The sequence below is a fragment of the Protopterus annectens genome, chromosome 2.part0 (genome assembly GCF_019279795.1).
Source record: "Protopterus annectens isolate FY-2018-M chromosome 2.part0, PAN1.0, whole genome shotgun sequence".
NCBI classification, from domain to species: Eukaryota; Metazoa; Chordata; order Ceratodontiformes; family Protopteridae; genus Protopterus; species Protopterus annectens.
In genome coordinates, this window is record NC_056728.1 from 484392522 (window position 1) to 484413357 (window position 20836).

Sequence of the window (20836 nt, forward strand, 5' to 3'; positions counted from 1 at the left end):
CAATATAAAATAAAAAGTATAAGTTTAAACATTACATATAAATATAAATAAAAATTAAGTAGTTTAATACTGTAACTTTTTATTTATTAATTTTTCACAGGACCAGCTACCCTAATAAACATGCCCATAAGTATATATGTATTGTTATGTGTATACCTACAGTTGCTACATTCAACTTTTATTGGCACACTAAAAGACTTCATGTCTTGTACTTCTAAAAAACATCATGTCTTATATTTCTAAAAAATATATATGAACCAAAGTTTTAAAAAAGGAAGGAACCCATTTATTCATTATTTTACTACAAGTGGCACATGTTTTAACTATGATGTTTCCTCGTATTTTTATAACTAAAATAAAAGGATTCTTCACTACCCTGTTTACATAAAGGTAAAAATGAAATTAAAAACCAAAATTTCTAATAGTCTACCTAAAATAACTTTTTAATTTCAGTACAGGAGCTATATTGCAGTTGCTGTTCAACCCAGGATGCCTAAACGCATCAAGGCGTAACTGCCATTCTAGTTCCCGGTTTTCCAGAATTAATGAAAAAGGGCCTCCCCTAATCTTTAATGGTACTTGGTCAATGGCCATAAATTGGAAGCTATGACCAGGGTTTAAACCTATGTGCTTTGCCAGTGCATTGTCACCCTTATCGTTCTTAATAGCATACATGTGTTCATACATTCGGTCTCGGACCCGACGGTCCGTTTTACCGATGTAGAACGCTTGGCAACAATTACACATGGCGATGTAAATAATAGATTTACTCTCACAGTTTAAAGTAAAACGGATATGATACTTCTTTTCCCTGACCATAAATGTTTCACCAATTCTGACCATATTGCAGAATTTACAAAAGCCACATTTGAACATACCTCTCTTTTTATGAAATGTATTTTGAGGTACGTCCCTTTGTAACAATTCCTTAAGGTTGTTTGATCTCTTAAATATAAATCTAGGTTTACTACCTAATTTTTCAACCAATAGAGAATTTGAAGATATAAGATGCCAATTCTTACGAATTACAGCCAGAATCCCTTTAGAATTTTTACTAAAGGTAGTGATGAAGCTCAAAGAAAAATCATATTCTTCACCTAAAGATGCACCTGTGACTATCTCACCCATATTCAGATCAGTCTCAACCGATACTATGTTAATAGTGGTGTCAACGTGTGTAGGATTTTTTTGGTGTAATAAAGGTTTATAAAAACCATTAGTCCTTTTAAAAGTGACCTCTCCAATCAAGTCTGATAGCATTTGGTCAGGGTACTCTTGGTTAGTAAACATTTCTCTCAATAGTCCACATTCTTTATTAAAATCAGCCATAGTACTGCACATTCTTCCTGCCCTCACCAGTTGTCGCTTTACAATGGACCTTTTCTGTTGGTATGGATGGAAACTGGAGAAGTGCAGGAATGAGTTGCAGTATGTAGGTTTTCTGTACACAGTTGACGTGAGTCCTTGACTTACAAGGTCCTTTTCTAACTTCACGTCAAGGTAGTCAATTTCACTGGTTGAAAATTTGAATGTGAATTTTAAAATTTCAGTTGTTGAATTTATGGTTTCCACGAAACCTGCAGCTTCTAATTCCGAGCCCCTGAACAAAATAAAAATGTCGTCCAGGAACCGGGTATAGTACATGACAGGTTCCATTAAACCTGAGATCTTCCTTAAAATGTTAGCCTCCCAATATCCCATAACGTAATTTGCCACTCCAGCCCCACATGGGGAGCCCATCGCTACACCACGTTTTTGAAGGAAAAAATCACCATTAAAGGTGAAATAGTTGGAGGTCAGGACAATGTCTAATAATTCTGTGACCAAGTCCACTTCCAACCTAGAGGCCCCAAATACCTGGAGCATAGACCCTATCCACTCCACCGCTTCTTGGTGCGGTATGGAAGTGTATAGGTCTACCACATCAATGGTTAAAAAATTGTTGTCACCGTTATATGGAATACCATTGATGTTATCGAGGAACAACCACGAATCTTTACATATACTGGTTATCCCCTTCATGTATTTATCCAGAATGTTTGTTATAAGTTTAGAACAGGGATAAGTAATGGAGGACCTACCGTCAATCAGCGCTCTCATAGGGGGATTATCAATACTCTTGTGAATCTTAGGGATTCCGAACATGGTAGGTATCCTTGGACAGTTTATGTCAATATAGTTGTACAAGTTCATGTCAATTTTTCCTGCCAGGAACAGGTCCCTAAAATAACCCCTAATTCTCTGAATGTTACCATTAACCTCACTCCTAGACGATTTAATGTATGCATTAGTATCCAACACCGCAGTCATCTTCTCATTATATGTTAAGTTGTCAAATAACACCAGCCCACCTCCTTTGTCAGGTTTTAGTAAACGTACGGGTAACCGACATATCTCGTCCAATAACAACAGTTGTTCCTTGGAAATGTTTGAATTTCTTATGCCTGCCCTGTCATTACCATTGGTAGCGAGGAATCTGAAATCCATTTCACAAATATTCTCAAACAGTTGTAATATGTTGTGTAGTGGGGGGTTAAACACACTAGCCAATTTCATGGTAGGTAAAACATCACCACTACTTCCAATGTTAAAGTTTTCAGTGTCATTCTGTTGATTAAACACTAGTTTTAGGTTCATTTTCCTCACATAACATTTTAATTCTATGATTTCCTTAGAAATACTCCCGGTTCTACTTGGAACAAATGAGTTACCAAAAGCTAGTAATTCAATTAACTGCTCATCAAGAATAATATCGGAAAAGTTGTAAATCTTAAAATCCCCATTCTTGTTGCTAAGAATGACAGGGTAATCATGTACAATGAGCGGGCAAGGTGAATCAGTTTGCACAGTAGGTAAGGGGGAAGACACATATACACCAGACCTATTAATGTCTTGGTCTACAGTTAGTTCTTCCTCCTGTTCACATAAGGCCTGTTGCTGCGTTGGCCTAAAAAATTATTACCATTACTCTGGTTACCTAGTTTGTTATTAATACTAGAACCATGTTGGTAATTACCAGGTCCTCCATTATTTCTAGCGAAACCTTTTATTCTATTACTCCGTCTTAATCCTGTACTAGTATGACCATCATTGTTTTCTTCTGTTATATCGTCCAACCCACTCGTATCTTCCACCGTATCCGCCGTCTGGTTTTCACTAATGTGACCTGAGCGGATATCATTAGGTCCTTTTAATTTAGGGTATGCAACATTTTTAGAATAGGCTTCCCTATCCCTAATCAATTTTTTATTTTTACCAGCTTTTAACTTCAACAACAAAGTGTCTATACTAGATAAAATCCGTCCGTAGTCGAATTTGTATCTAGTAAAATCCAAGTCAGTTTTAATGTCATTATCCAAGTTATTAATTTCATTCATTAATAAATCAATATGCAATGTGTAATGCTTGACAATAAGTTCTAACAGTTGAACACCTTGTTGTTGGAACAGTGCTTCCAACTCAGTAAAAAATGTCTGGTCAGTTATTAAAGCAGATGGCACAAAATTATTGCGTAACCCTTTAGGTATTAATTTTTCCACAATACATTGTTTAAAGTAAGCAGACTCCAACTGCAATTTTTTTAATTTAAGCAGTTTGGAGTCAAATAGTTTTAGCTTATCTGCTAAACATGTGTTTTCACTGTTTGATACATCATTGCTAGATAGCGTACCTTGTTGTCCAAAAGTTAAGTTGGCAGTGTCCAATAACCAACCACCTAAGTCCGGTAAACAAAAATTAGTCCCCACAGGTCCGTTGTTAGAATTTGCCAAAACTGTTGTGTCAGTTCGTTGGTTAGACCGTTCATTCGTAACGGCTACAGCATAAGTAACAGAACGTCCTGTCCTTTCTTCTCCTCCAAAACTGTCGCCGGACAATGGGAAAATACCTTCCGGACTGTTTACTAGCCCCAAACCGGTGCTAGCAGGTAAATTTTGTCGTTCCGGCTGGCCTGCCGGTATCCAGTCTTCAAGACTCGCTTGGCTCACACCCATCGTATTGGAAGCACCGGAAGTACCTGCTCTAGACGTCCGGATAGCAGCCTGCATGTCGTCGATCCTAGAGTTCAACTGGTCCAGTCTAACAGATAAACCGGCAAGCACGCCGGCTAAGTCTGTATTAGTGTTGTCGATGCCACTGGTCATGGAGATGTTTGATTGGAAACTGCCAAGACAATCAGGAATCCTCGCAACGAAAAAAACCACAAACCAAAGAAAAGTAAAAAAACCAGATAGTAACAAAACGAGGTCCTTGTCAGCAGAAACCACTCAGTGAAGAAATTCCTTAACGCGTTTTATTTATAATAACAACAAAGCGTTTTCGCCACAGCAATCCGTGGCTTCATCAGAGGAATAAATATCTAAAAACAATACACTCCATTTATATCAGGAAATTCAGGAAGTGACATCTTCCAATTTCCTGAACTCAACAACCATTTTTTAAAAATGAATATAATATACAATACAATGTACACAAAACGTAACCTCAGTTAATACAACAACCTAAATATAACACTTAATATAAAAATCAATATAAAATAAAAAGTATAAGTTTAAACATTACATATAAATATAAATAAAAATTAAATAGTTTAATACTGTAACTTTTTATTTATTAATTTTTCACAGGACCAGCTACCCTAATAAACATGCCCATAAGTATATATGTATTGTTATGTGTATACCTACAGTTGCTACATTCAACTTTTATTGGCACACTAAAAGACTTCATGTCTTGTACTTCTAAAAAACATCATGTCTTATATTTCTAAAAAATATATATGAACCAAAGTTTTAAAAAAGGAAGGAACCCATTTATTCATTATTTTACTACAAGTGGCACATGTTTTAACTATGATGTTTCCTCGTATTTTTATATAACTAAAATAAAAGGATTCTTCACTACCCTGTTTACATAAAGGTAAAAATGAAATTAAAAAACAAAATTTCTAATAGTCTACCTAAAATAACTTTTTAATTTCAGTACAGGAGCTATATTGCAGTTGCTGTTCAACCCAGGATGCCTAAACGCATCAAGGCGTAACTGCCATTCTAGTTCCCGGTTTTCCAGAATTAATGAAAAAGGGCCTCCCCTAATCTTTGATGGTACTTGGTCAATGGCCATAAATTTGAAGCTATGACCAGGGTTTAAACCTATGTGCTTTGCCAGTGCATTGTCACCCTTATCGTTCTTAATAGCATACATGTGTTCATACATTCGGTCTCGGACCCGACGGTCCATTTTACCGATGTAGAACGCTTGGCAACAATTACACATGGCGATGTAAATAATAGATTTACTCTCACAGTTTAAAGTAAAACGGATATGATACTTCTTTTCCCTGACCATAAATGTTTCACCAATTCTGACCATATTGCAGAATTTACAAAAGCCACATTTGAACATACCTCTCTTTTTATGAAATGTATTTTGAGGTACGTCCCTTTGTAACAATTCCTTAAGGTTGTTTGATCTCTTAAATATAAATCTAGGTTTACTACCTAATTTTTCAACCAATAGAGAATTTGAAGATATAAGATGCCAATTCTTACGAATTACAGCCAGAATCCCTTTAGAATTTTTACTAAAGGTAGTGATGAAGCTCAAAGAAAAATCATATTCTTCACCTAAAGATGCACCTGTGACTATCTCACCCATATTCAGATCAGTCTCAACCGATACTATGTTAATAGTTGTGTCAACGTGTGTAGGATTTTTTTGGTGTAATAAAGGTTTATAAAAACCATTAGTCCTTTTAAAAGTGACCTCTCCAATCAAGTCTGATAGCATTTGGTCAGGGTACCCTCGGTTAGTAAACATTTCTCTCAATAGTCCACATTCTTTATTAAAATCAACCATAGTACTGCACATTCTTCCTGCCCTCACCAGTTGTCCCTTTACAATGGACCTTTTCTGTTGGTATGGATGGAAACTGGAGAAGTGCAGGAATGAGTTGCAGTATGTAGGTTTTCTGTACACAGTTGACGTGAGTCCTTGACTTACAAGGTCCTTTTCTAACTTCACGTCAAGGTAGTCAATTTCACTGGTTGAAAATTTGAATGTGAATTTTAAAAATTCAGTTGTTGAATTTATGGTTTCCACGAAACCTGCAGCTTCTAATTCCGAGCCCCTGAACAAAATAAAAATGTCGTCCAGGAACCGGGTATAGTACATGACAGGTTCCATTAAACCTGAGATCTTCCTTAAAATGTTAGCCTCCCAATATCCCATAACGTAATTTGCCACTCCAGCCCCACATGGGGAGCCCATCGCTACACCACGTTTTTGAAGGAAAAAATCACCATTAAAGGTGAAATAGTTGGAGGTCAGGACAATGTCCAATAATTCTGTGACCAACTCCACTTCCAACCTAGAGGCCCCAAATACCTGGAGCATAGACCCTATCCACTCCACCGCTTCTTGGTGCGGTATGGAAGTGTATAGGTCTACCACATCAATGGTTAAAAAATTGTTGTCACCGTTATATGGAATACCATTGATGTTATCGAGGAACGACCACGAATCTTTACATATACTGGTAATCCCCTTCATGTATTTACCCAGAATGTTTGTTATAAGTTTAGAACAGGGATAAGTAATGGAGGATCTACCGTCAATCAGCGCTCTCATAGGGGGATTATCAATACTCTTGTAAATCTTAGGGATTCCGAACATGGTAGGTATCTTTGGACAGTTTATGTCAATATAGTTGTACAAGTTCATGTCAATTTTTCCTGCCAGGAACAGGTCCCTAAAATAACCCCTAATTCTCGGAATGTTACCATTAAAATGTGCAGTACTATGGTTGATTTTAATAAAGAATGAGGACTATTGAGAGAAATGTTTACTAACCGAGGGTACCCTGACCAAATGCTATCAGACTTGATTGGAGAGGTCACTTTTAAAAGGACTAATGGTTTTTATAAACCTTTATTACACCAAAAAAATCCTACACACGTTGACACCACTATTAACGTAGTATCGGTTGAGACTGATCTGAATATGGGTGAGATAGTCACAGGTGCATCTTTAGGTGAAGAATATGATTTTTCTTTGAGCTTCATCACTACCTTTAGTAAAAATTCTAAAGGGATTCCGGCTGTAATTCGTAAAAATTGGCATCTTATATCTTCAAATTCTCTGTTGGTTGAAAAATTAGGTAGTAAACCTAGATTTATATTTAAGAGATCAAACAACCTTAAGGAATTGTTACAAAGGGACGTACCTCAAAATACATTTCATAAAAAGAGAGGTATGTTCAAATGTGGCTTTTGTAAATTCTGCAATATGGTCAGAATTGGTGAAACATTTATGGTCAGGGAAAAGAAGTATCATATCCATTTTACTTTAAACTGTGAGAGTAAATCTATTATTTACATCGCCATGTGTAATTGTTGCCAAGCGTTCTACATCGGTAAAACGGACCGTCGGGTCCGAGACCGAATGTATGAACACATGTATGCTATTAAGAACGATAAGGGTGACAATGCACTGGCAAAGCACATAGGTTTAAACCCTGGTCATAGCTTCCAATTTATGGCCATTGACCAAGTACCATTAAAGATTAGGGGAGGCCCTTTTTCATTAATTCTGGAAAACCAGGAACTAGAATGGCAGTTACGCCTTGATGCGTTTAGGCATCCTGGGTTGAACAGCAACTGCAATATAGCTCCTGTACTGAAATTAAAAAGTTATTTTAGGTAGACTATTAGAAATTTTGGTTTTTAATTTCATTTTTACCTTTATGTAAACAGGGTAGTGAAGAATCCTTTTATTTTAGTTATAAAAATACGAGGAAACATCATAGTTAAAACATGTGCCACTTGTAGTAAAATAATGAATAAATGGGTTCCTTCCTTTTTTAAAACTTTGGTTCATATATATTTTTTAGAAATATAAGACATGATGTTTTTTAGAAGTACAAGACATGAAGTCTTTTAGTGTGCCAATAAAAGTTGAATGTAGCAACTGTAGGTATACACATAACAATACATATATACTTATGGGCATGTTTATTAGGGTAGCTGGTCCTGTGAAAAATTAATAAATAAAAAGTTACAGTATTAAACTATTTAATTTTTATTTATATTTATATGTAATGTTTAAACTTATACTTTTTATTTTATATTGATTTTTATATTAAGTGTTATATTTAGGTTGTTATATTAACTGAGGTTACGTTTTGTGTACATTGTATTGTATATTATATTCATTTTTAAAAAATGGTTGTTGAGTTCAGGAAACTGGAAGATGTCACTTCCTGAATTTCCTGATATAAATGGAGTGTATTGTTTTTAGATATTTATCCCTCTGATGAAGCCACGGATTGCTGTGGCGAAAATGCTTTGTTGTTATTATAAATAAAACGCGTTAAGGAATTTCTTTACTGAGTGGTTTCTGCTGACAAGGACCCCATTTTGTTACTATCTGTTTTTTTTACTTTTCTTTGGTTTAACAGTAGTATTGTGCTTTGAAGTATTTGTATGAATAAATATTTGCAAAAGAACTGATGTTTTGTTGTGATGAGAGGTTGGGCATTTGGTATGTACAGTACTTTGAACTTGTGAAATGATATAGTGGTATGGTTAAAGAGAGAGGGGGCAATAGGGGTGGAGTAGTTATTTGTATGGTGGGTAGTGGGATAAGTGTGTGTGGGAGACGGAGTGGTAAGCAGGTGAATAGTATGGTAAGTGGTTAGAGCTGAGAAAATAATTAGAAATAGGATGGAGAAAAATAGAGTTTTGAAAGGTATAGCCATGATTTAGTTTCTGCTCAGAAATAATTAGAGGGTAACAATTTATTTAAGGTTAGTAGAAGAAATCAGGAATTAACTGAAGGAGTTTTCTAAAGTGAGTGACAGAAATAGTTAAAAGCAGGTAAGGTTCAGGAGGGGTGGGAAGTGTGCGTTACAGGTAATGGTGATGTGGGATATGAGTAGAGGAGAGGGATGTCTATTGGCTAGTGCAGAGGCAAGGCAAAGCAGGTTTAGCTATAAAGGAAATGATGTCAGGCATGGGTGGGAATGGGGGTAGGGTAGGGGAGTGGAGTGAGCCCGAGTGCAGCAAGGTCAAATGGAGCTGGATGAGCCAGAAAAACTGGACTAGGCCAGCTTCCAAGAAAACAATCAGGAAAACCAAGCTCAGTCAATTTCAGGTTAGTGTATCACAGTATTTTTCTAGAAATCTTGTGCTACTAATCTAATATACTGTGATGAAAAGAACCACCACTTCTGTAGGGAAAAACAATACAAGTATGGGCTGCAGGTACATAGGTAAATCTTTTTCAAGAGAAAGAAAGTACTGTAGTTTTTAAGTAATTAACCTAGGAGTACAGTTGGAAGAGACAAAAATGGGGGGGGGGGGTTCAGTAATGTGCACGCTTACAGTAAAAGGCTATAGCAAAATGTCTTCGGTTTAGAAGACAGATTAAATACAACTCTAACGTACACTAGTTTAGCTGAAAGCACTTTAGTGTTCCACCGATGCAGGGTCTCACAGTGCAGGGCAACCAGACAGCCTTTGGTTTATTGGAGGCTGGCCAGGACAAAGAATAAAACTTATGCTGAGGGGACTGGAAATAAAAAGGAAAAGGAGGTAAATATTAGGTCTGAAGTTTTAAAACACTCTGATTACCAAGTGACTAAGATAGAGGATGCAGGGAAGGAGCAGCATACATTGTAAGAAACAGCACAATTCTATGAGCAACACAAATTGCAAGGAAATCAGAAAAAAAATGTAACTGCAGTTGATACCAAGATATCATAACATACACTGCACTATTATGTATTGTTAGGAAAATTATAGAGAGTGTGTATTACTGCATCAGAGATTGGAGCTGGGCAGCATGAGAAATAGAGTATAGCAGAGTAAAGGGTATGATTAGAGCTATGAGTAAGGATGAGGTAAACCAGAATCTCACTAAGGTGAGGCAGAAAGTAGAGGGGAACATAGATAGGAAATTGTTTAGTTCACCCTATTTGGATTAAATAGTGACATGAAGGTGTTGTTTGAAGTTATTTTTATTATCTGTTTCTCCGAGGGAGCTAGAGATGGTGTTTCATAAGCTGAAAATGCACTTGGAGTAGATTACATCTCTAAAAGAGTTTTGGGACCTGTGCTGGTAAGTAAGAAACTTATATTTGGAGCTGAGAGTTTTTGCAGGGATGTGCCAATGCATGATGGCATGCAGAGAAGGTTATTAATCTGCGTGGTGGAGAATGGAATGAGCAGTCTTTAGCTGTAACAATTTAAGGTCATTTGAGACTTACAAGCAGTTAATTCAAGCGAGAGCATGGCAGTGGGGGCTCCCCTTAGTACATTGGCAGTGAATTGAAGCAGTTTCATTATAGCATTGTTCTAGTATAGCTAGGAGGTCAGAGTGCAAGTTTGTAAAGATAGGGGCTGCATGTAGGGTGTGGATAGAAGGTGGGAATGGGTGGTTAATGTATTACCTAGGTCAGTTTGATATGGCTTGGATTTTTATACAGCCACAAACCTTTGGTGAGATTTCTTTATGGCAATTTGTATATGGAGAGCAAACTCTCAGAATGAATAGCAATATGTGTAGTTTAGGAATGTTCTAGCAGTGATTCCCATATAAATTAGCCAATCACATGGACTCTACTTTGATGTAAAGAGTACAACCTGGAAAACGAGTACCTCACTAGAGGGATAATGTTTAAATGCATGGAATCTGAGGGAGGGCCCAGTCAGATCTAGTCTATGGATCATCAGTTGTGGATTGTTCCTGATCTTTGGAGCAAAGAGTGAGGTATATAATGACAGCAGAGAGACTAAAAGTGATGCCTAGGAAAATAAAATTCTTCTTATCTGGAGCTGAGAGTGAAGCAAATAGACAAAACCTAAAGCCTAAAACCAAACTGTTGGATCACTTCAACTGGGACCTGAAAGATGAACCCAGGAAAAAGGCCTATTTATATCCTAAGTGGACTTTAAGGACTGCTGAACTACTCAAAAGGTACTGTCTGCTCTGTGTTTTGCAAAGGTCAAGTGAATTTTTATAGTTTCTGGTGTCATTCTAAGGAGATCCAGTATTTGTCTGCTTGGGATGACATGATTGACAGACCTCGATGCTTTGCCAGAGATGGCCTGCATCTGTCACCCCTGGGCTTACGGATAATGGCAAAGGCTCTTGCCACTCCTATAATGCCTTTTTTAGGGGGTGTTCCAAAGACCAAATTACCACCTTAACAGCTACAAACAAATACAATCTGTTTTTTCAAAGATGGCTGCCAGATAAGAAGCACACATTTCTGCCTGCTCTCAAAAATACAAGTCAATCTAACCAAATCACTTGTGGCTACTATACTAAATTGAATCAAAAAGCCTTAAGGAACATAAAGGGGTAGGTAAATTTACCTGATCTTCAGTTTTCAGAAAAAAGCTAGCTTGGACGAATAAATTTCCAAATCACAGTGGCACAGTGGTGATCCTGGCTACATGTGCTTGGGCCTATCAATCTTCAAGAATTGCCTAATCAAGTAAACAAAGGAAAAAATCATTCTAATCAACATGGAACAAATGGAACAACAAACTACTAAGACTAGACTTTCTCTAATTAACTCTCCAGAAAAAGAGGTTTCTTCAAAAAGACAAAAAACAAACAAACTGCATCCTGTAGCAACTAAGCAGACTCAAAAAGTTAAAAACGATCAGCCATTCACACTAGAAGATTTCAAAGAGGCTCTACTCCCCCTTCAGTCGGAAATACAAACATTCTCTACAAAGTTAACATTCGGAAACAATCTGGAGCATATGATGACAAGAATAGAGAAAAATGAAGTTAAACCACTAAATAACGAGATGATGATACAAGAACTACAAAAAGAGGCCTCAAACAGAGACATCACCATCACAGAAATGAAACAGAAAATTATTTACCTGGAAGCAAGAGCTAGATGAAATAACATTTGAATTAGAGGAATACCGGAGAAATATGATCAGTCTCAGCTACCTGAAATTGCAAAAGAAATCATTGACAAGGTGCTGGAAAACAAAGACCTATCTAAAAAGATTGAAATTGAGAGAATACACAGAGCACTTAGGAAAGCCCAAATATCCGATTCTCCGAGACAAGTTTATGCTAGAATCCTAAACGCGGATCATGCACAATCTATAATTGTAAATGCCAAAAAGAAGAAGAGCATCACATGGAATGGCTGCAGAATAACAATAGCACAAGATCTGCCACTTCCAATTAAGCAGTCAAGACAAGCCCTATCTCCCTTCTGTAGTTACTTGTTAAATAAAAACATTAAATTTCAAATGAAATACCCAGCGACCCTCTGTTTCCAACAAAATAGTGTCAATTATTCGATAAAAACTGTGCAAAAAGCTAAATCAACATTTTCAAGTGTTTTCAAAGAACAACCTTCAAATACAGCTTAATTTCGACCTTTCAAGTGAATCCTGAATAGCGATGGTCGATCGATGCACATTGCTGCCCTATCAAGGTAACAAATAATTCCTAGAAACCAGTTCAAGGTGAAATTTTACTCATCATCTCCAAATTCCGTACTTGGGCCTAGTCTACAAAGCAAGCACTCAAACTTTACCCTCTGACCCCACAAAGTACATCCAGGTTAATATGAGATTAGTGCAAACAATAAGTGATCCAGAACCATCTCATTAAAAACAATGTGCAAAAAATGGAAAAAGAAAACGGAAAAAGAGAAGAAAACAAAACTGCTTGGCACTCCCTAAGAACGTTAAATCAATCTAGAGCAGAAACTTAACTCAAACATTGTATCTTAAATAATCTGCCTTAAGTAACAGCTTGAAAAAACAATGTAATACTACTCCCTTATGCTAAAAATGAACTTCACCAAGTTAAAATCATGTAACCATCGCACGCATGAAAAATGTTTACATAAAGACTCCAATGAAGAATATTGCATCTCCTATAACTACTTTGGAGACCATGCTTCACTTGCTTAAACTATAATCCAATGCGTGACTATAAAATAGCACAAAATGCCGACAGATTGGAAACGCAATGCAATTGCAAGGCAAATTAATTACCAGGTTACCGGACGTCAGAAATCAAACAAATAATATTTTTTTTTTACACAGTATAAATTTAATTAAACAAAATATCCTAGAGAATTGGATAAAACAACACATACCTGGCATGAAATGGTGGAGGCCTGGCTCTCTACCCTCGAATCTGCACAGATCCTATGTACGATGAGCCGAGCAGCATGTGGAGAGTGCCAATTGGTTCTCCCTTGCTTTTGAATTCTCCCAGTATAGTGAGTTCAGCTTTGCTCCTCTGTTAAGCTTGATAGCGATGCGTTCTGTCTCATCAGCTGCAAGTCACTTACATCTACATTACTAAATAGAAGCATTGGCTGCCTTTAGATCTGTTCTTTGTTAACCACTGTCATCTTGTTGTCCTCTGAGCAAATTAAGCAGCCATTCATGTCTTAAGCATTTTAACAGCAGCATATAAATGACAGAAATAACATCAATGGGTAATTTAGTAACAATTACTGACAGCATATAAAATATACATTTCTAGTTGATAGATGCTGATGAGATCACTTTTCTCTCAGAGCTGTTTTCTTCCCTTCCATTAACAATTTAGCTTAACATGTCCTTTTTTTCTGTTTTCAGCTATCATTTTAACCATTGTGTTCTGCATTCACCTTTCTTCATCTTTTTCTGCCCAGCTTCTTACCCTCCATTGCTATTTTAAATGTGTTACCCCATTTTCCCATTGGAACTGACACATATCTCCATGCCCTAATACAATTAAAAAAAGAAAATGAATATATAGGGCAAATTGGAGAAAAGGAAAAGGTGAAAATAAGGAAAAGAAAGAGAAGAGAAGAACAGGGACATATTTAAGTGATGCCAGAAACAATACTGACACTCCATGGTCATGAAAACAATATGTCATTACCCCACATTTCATGAAACTTTTACAGAACTATTTAAATATAAACCCTTATCAAAGAACCCTCTACCTTAAATTCCCTACATATGTTCACCTGCCTCTTTGTAATGACTCACACTGCAGATATAAAACAAGTCCCTTGCTATAAGATTTTGATATTCTTTCGGAATTTTTTTTTTTTTGCCTGTAATAATGCAAATCTTGACTGGAGAGATGAGTTTATAAATCTAAGATGTCTGTGAAACAGAAATAGAGTATGGCACTGGGACTCAAAATAACTTTCCATATCACCACTAATATTTTGCTAAACTGTATACCTGCTCCTGCTACAGTGAGGATAAGTTGTCAAACCATAAAAACCTGATGAAATGGAAAAAGTTTATAAAGCCATCAGTCATACACCTCACTTTACTTTGGAATTAACTCTCCCACAGACAAAAATATTTTGCTTCAACCTCGTCCCACAGTCAGGACTTGGATATTGAATGGTCTAAGGTGGGCCAGTATTCCTCCAACTCTGCAAAAAACACTAAGGGATAATCCAGCTGACCGAGCGACAAGGAGATCATATTAATAACAGGTCCTCTATCTGCCTGGAGAGAGAAAGGAAGGGAAAGCAATATGAGGAACAAAGAATTTCTAAACTTTGACAGGTTGGTACAAAGATGACTGGATAGCAAAGATCTTAAAAACATGCAAATTCTGACGGAGCGTTATTAAGAGACAGCTGCAAATACAATGTTTGATATCATATTGTGCTCTGGAAAGACACGATGTTAAAATGAGTCTTAAAGATTATATAACAATATGTTTTTCTCTTCTTGACTTAAATACGTCAGCTTTTAGTAAATGATATCTATTTTATTGCCACTATGGCTATTAGTTTAATCATTACTGATCTCATGACATCCCAAATGAATACTACTTTTGAAGTAACTTCTTTGCATACCTTACAGAGTCTTCTACCAAGAGTCTTAGTTTTACTACCTAGGTATTACATTAGAAATTAACAATGTTAAATTATTTATATATATCGCAAACTAAGACAAAATCATTTCAAGAGGACATAATACCACAAATTAATCAGTATAAATTATAAATATGGATCATATGACTTAATGGCTAAGCATAGCTCAGCTTCAAGACTATGTAGATAGATAGGTTAAGTATGACTCATTATAACCCTACATATCCAATTGCCTTAAAATAAAAAGAGAGGGGAAAAGGGGAAGAAAAAGAAAAAAAAAGAGAAGAAAATCCTACAAATATTTTAATCCTTATGAGAATAAATAGAAAAAAATAACCCAAGATTTAAATTAAGACTTTCTCAAGCTGTATCTTAAAATGTCTCTAAGTGAGTAAAACAACTTCAATATCTTTTAATGCACTATATCATAATATAGGTATCCTGTTTTAATAGTAGATAATACCTACACTATTACCATTTTAAATACTACCTGGACTTTGCTGTAGTTGGGCCCAAGGGAAAGGGAAAGGAAAAAAAGGAAATAGAGAAAATGTGTGTACTAAATGGGTGTACTGAACTACCCATTGCCTAAGAGTTGACCGACCACCCTAAACATAGATTGCTAGTTTCATAACAGGCCTGACAAGACAGGTGTTGTATAAAATCTAAATACTCCCTTACACTACTTGATCATGAGAATGGTCTAAGTATCATCCTTTGAATTGAGCTAATTTCTTTTTTTTTTCAATGAATCAATAAATCTAGTTTATAATAAATTAATACACAATAACCAAATGCAGGCAAGGAAGTTAGTATTGTGCTAAATGTCTGATGGATCTTAGAATAACAATAGGTTTGTGTAATATAGTTGGGATTGTATATATGTTTCTAACACCTCTTACAGATAAAAGAGGTTTTGTGGATATGCACTGGTGGGGATCTGTAAGGGGCTGGTTGTCACTCATTAACCCTTATACTGTTATCAACACTTCACTACACTCTCCATACTGTCTACTTAAACATATTTATCATTCCTACAGAAAATCTAAAATACACTTTAGTTACTGCATTAGCATTCAAACCCAAATGGTAGTAAAATGGTAGTAAAGACAAAATGATGTTTCTGGAATCATGGAATGTTAAAGTTCTCCAGAATAATAGGAAAAAAAAGTTAATCCTACACCTATTTTAAAATTAGATGTTGACGTAGTGCTTATTCAGGAAACACACATGACTGCAGCTCAATGGGTAAAGGAAGAAAAAAAGAAATGGGTAAAATCAATTACAGCTGCTAGAAATGATACTGCGTCTAAAGGGGTAGCAATAATAGTTAAAAATTCTTTCAATGGCACTATAAAAGCAAGCGAGTGTGACCCCAATGGCAGGTGGTGTTACTTAGTATGTTCCCTTCCCTCTTTCAATAGAAACATTTTAATATTAAATGTCTATGGTCCTTGTATGCACCAGAATGAGTACATTTATGATATATACTCAATCCTAGAAAAATTTCCAAACCATCTATATTTAATAGTGGGAGATTGGAATATGACTACCAGACCTGAACTAGACAGAACAAATAAAGAAAATAAACAATCTATTGACTTAACAAATCTTATAAATGATATGATAGAAGATTTTAATTTATTCGATCCCTTTGAACTCTTTAGACATGAATCTGGAATCAGTAATTTCACTTTCTTTTCAACTCCCCATAAAACCTAGTCCAGAATAGATTTTTTCTTAATTTCAAAAAACTTAAAAAAATTTGATATAAAATTCCACACACATCCCAGAACCCTATCTGATCACGCAAAAATAAACCTAATAATAAATGAGACCAAACTAAACGCAGATAAGCAATATGGAATAAACTGGACTCTAAACCAGAACCTCTTAAAAAAACAGGGAACTATGTCAGGAAATAAGAGAACTACTTGCTCAAACCAACAATAATTTAGAAACAATAAGTATCCCCTTTGACGTACAATGGGCAGCAACCAAGGCAACACTTAGAGGTATACTGATACAAAAAGCATCAATCCTCAAAAAACAAGCTAAATCCCATATTGAAAACCTAGAACTTAAATTAAAAAAACTTGAATTACAAATGCAAATTAAATATGCCCCGGACCTTGAGAAACAAATAATTTCTGTACAATAACAAATAAAAGAAATACAAATGAATCAGCTCTCCCTTACTGATCTTAGACTTCTACACAAATATTCCGAATGGGCCCAAACTCCCTCTAAAATTCTAGCCAGAATAATCAAAATAAAAAACCCCTCCTCCACAATAAAACAAATTAAACATAAAAATAAGTCTTTCAACTCGGATGGTGAAATCATAAAAGCTTTTGAAGAAATCTATCAGGAGATCTATGGCCCACACCCTCTAGAAGACGAGATAGAAACTAATACATTTTTAGATGACCTGCATTTCCCACAAATAACAGACACACACAGATAAAGCTTCTCAAAAAATCAATAACTACTGAAGATATATTCCTAGCTATCAATAAATTGAAATCAGGAAAGTTCCCAGGCCCTGATGGCTATACATCAGAATTTTATAAATCATTTGTGAAACATCTAGTCCCAATCCTATTCAAAGTATACAACTATATAATAAAATTTGGTATCACAGATTTATACATTAACAACTCTAAAATGATTTTTATCCCAAAACCAAACACACCTGGCAATAACCCCGGCGACTACCGCCCAATTACATTAATCAACCTGGACATAAAAATACTAGCAACAATACTGGCCCACAGAATGAGTGAAGTAATCTCTTCTATCGTATCTGCCGAACAGCTAGGCTTTATGAATAACAGACAAGTCTGGGATAATACATTAACAATAGAAGCTATAATAAATATGACAGTCAAAGACACTGCCCCTAAATATGCTCTCGCTGTTGATGTGCAAAAAGCTTTGGACAGAGTTAATCTAAATTTCTTGTTCAAGATACTAAAATGGTTTGCTCTACCTGAGGAGTATATAGCCATAACCAAAGTCTTATATAATAAGGCCACCACTACATTACATATAAATAAAAAGAATTCACGCCCTACACATATAATAAATGGCACCAGACAAGGATGTCCGCTTTCCCCATATCTTTTCAAACTCTACTTAGAAGCTCTCCTTTTAAAATTAAGTCAAAAAACATTCAACCACTCTATTTATTTTTCAAATATACAAATCAATTACACGGCATTCGCTGATGACCTCAACATCTATTTTCAATATCCCTCCACTGATTTGGTAAAAATTCTAAACTCCATAGACAAATTTTCTGCAATCTCAAATTATGCTATAAATACAGGTAAATCAAAAATATTCCCGCTAAATCCTCTTAATCACAAGGAAATTTTCTTTCCAGACTCAAAGATTAAAATAGAATACTCACTCAAATATTTAGGTGTTACATTTATTCACCCGAATAAGGAAACTATAAAAGAAAATCTGTATATAGTTTGGTCAAAAATTACAAAAGATTTTGCCACATGGGAAAAGTTAAACCTCTCTCTCCTCTCCAAGGCATCAATCATAAAAATGAATATACTTCCCAAAATCTTGTATCAACTTCAGGCTGTTAGCCAATGTGTGACAAACAAATTCTTCTCCAAAATCGAAACAACATTGAGTAAATTTATGTGGCACCCGAAAAACATTAGAATTAGTTATAAAAAACTAGCATTACCCAAAGAAAAAGGTGGCTTAAGTCTTACTGATTTCCAGACATATTATCATATTATCAATGCTAACCATATTGTGCGTCTAACCAATTATGAACCTTCTGATACTTCCTGGTACCCTCTCTGGATAAAAATTTATTACCAAAATTTAAACACCTCTACTGTTAACCCAAAAGCTATTCCTTTCCTCAGCAGCAAAAACATAAGAAATTTTAAAATACATCCCATAATAATCAATAAGGTAACATGTTTTCAAACACTTATCTCTTCTTTAAATATAAAGAACTCCCTAATTATGGTGCAACCAATACACATGAATCCTGAAATTAAATTAAATAACAATATGTTAAACCTAGAAAAATATCCAAATATTAAAAAACTATACGGTATGGGATTTCTATCAACTAAAAAATCAACCCCTAAGCTATATCGTTGAGCACTTGGCAGCAAGCAAAAAATATCGCTTGATCATTAAACAGATACTATATTTAGTAAACCTAAAAACATCAGGAATCAACGTAACTCCACAAGAATTTCAGTTTTACAAACAACTCATCTCCTATTTACTACAAAAAACTAAAATGCTTTCAAGCAGCTATAAATTAATCACCCGGACCAAGTATCAAAATGAAATCCTATACTCAAATTACTGGATGACCAAAAATGCAAACTTAACTAATGAACAAAAACTAGCGGTGATAGACATAAACACAAAACTCACACCCTTTAAAAAACTAATATATACCCAAATCATGATTAATAATAATGCTTACCATACACCATCTTTCCTAAATAAACTAGATTCCAATTCCTCACCATGTTGCCCCATATGTCCCAACACAATTGCCGATACCCTCCATATCTTCTGGTCTTGCAAAACTGTCTATAAACTTTGGTGCTCTCTGAGGGTGAAATTGGAGAAATCAGGTTATATGAAATCCACCCTCTCATGGGAAATGTCAATTTTAAATATTTTCCCCAATACTTACACATTAGAATCCAAACATATCATAGTAACATTAAGTGCATTGCTTAAATCCTACATAGCTCTTAACTGGCTTGACAGAGCTAAAATCTCCTGGTCAGAATTCAAAAATATAGCTATCCAATATGTTTTGGCTGACAAATTAAAAACTGTGAGCAAAAAGAAACTGACATATTTCAGGAAATATTGAGAAAAACTATCTATCCTAAATCTAAGCTAAACTAGAATATAGTACTTTATTTTTTACTACCCTCAAATCAACTCAAATTATTTCTTCCTCAAGCATAAAACTGAGATTACATACAACATAAATATAAAGAAGTTATGGTACGAGCATTAGACATACCAACATCCTTTAACGCATGCATATTCAACTCTGAATCCTACCATAATTTACCCTTATGAGTGACAACCCAGTGTAAATATAAGTAAATACTGTAAATAGTTTTCTTTGACAGATATAGTATAGAATTAAGATTTCATGTTTTTTTGTCATGTAACAAGTTTATTTTAACAGTATAAATATCTATCCTTTCGGTTTTAAGTGAATTAGATTTTAAAATGCAGAGATAAGGTCGTAAAATTTTGTAATCTACAATATAATACATGTTACTGACCTTATGTATTTTTCATTGTTACTTTGTCTCTTCCATGTATTACTGTTTATAATAAGCAGATTTTTTTTCTTGTGAAATTGAAATAAAAATGTATTTTGGAAAAAACAAACAAATACAATCTGAGGGTTATACTGCTCAATGCTAGAAGACTAAATCTCAAAAGGCACTTGCTCGAAGCACTCCTTAAAATGGAAAACATCGACATTTGTGGTGTAACAGAGACCTGGTTCAAGGCAGCAAAAAGCACCCCTGCACTACCAGGCTATAACTCATTCCACACCTTTTGGCCACAGAACTTGGACTGAAGCTCAAAAGTCAGTGGTGTTTTCATATTCATAAAGGATGAGCACACCTCCAAACTGGTAGCCCAACATAATGCATCTGAGATACTTCAGGTGCAGCTAACATTGGATAAGACAGCGATTCAGGTCATAGCTTGCTATATGTCCCCAACCATGTCCCAAGACTCAGACTCCATGTTCCTAAGCACCCTGGAGAATATTAGGGTCCAACCTAACACTCTCATAATGGGTAACTTCAACTACCCCTCCATTAACTGGGAAAACTACTCATCTACCAATACACTTGCCCAACGTTTCCCGAAATTCATTAATTCCAATACCCTAGACCAGCTCCTTCTTACCCTCAC

The 20836-nt window shown here is 35.5% G+C and overlaps 1 long non-coding RNA gene across 2 annotated transcripts in view; it reads right to left on the reverse strand.

Moving 5' to 3' along the window:
- Positions 1-20836, reverse strand: part of LOC122793131 — a 238860-nt gene that overhangs the window by 190377 nt on the left and 27647 nt on the right. For both annotated transcript variants that reach the window (XR_006363449.1, XR_006363448.1), the window contains exon 2: positions 13142-13349. This is a non-coding gene — a long non-coding RNA (uncharacterized LOC122793131). The remainder of the gene's footprint in view (positions 1-13141; positions 13350-20836) is intronic.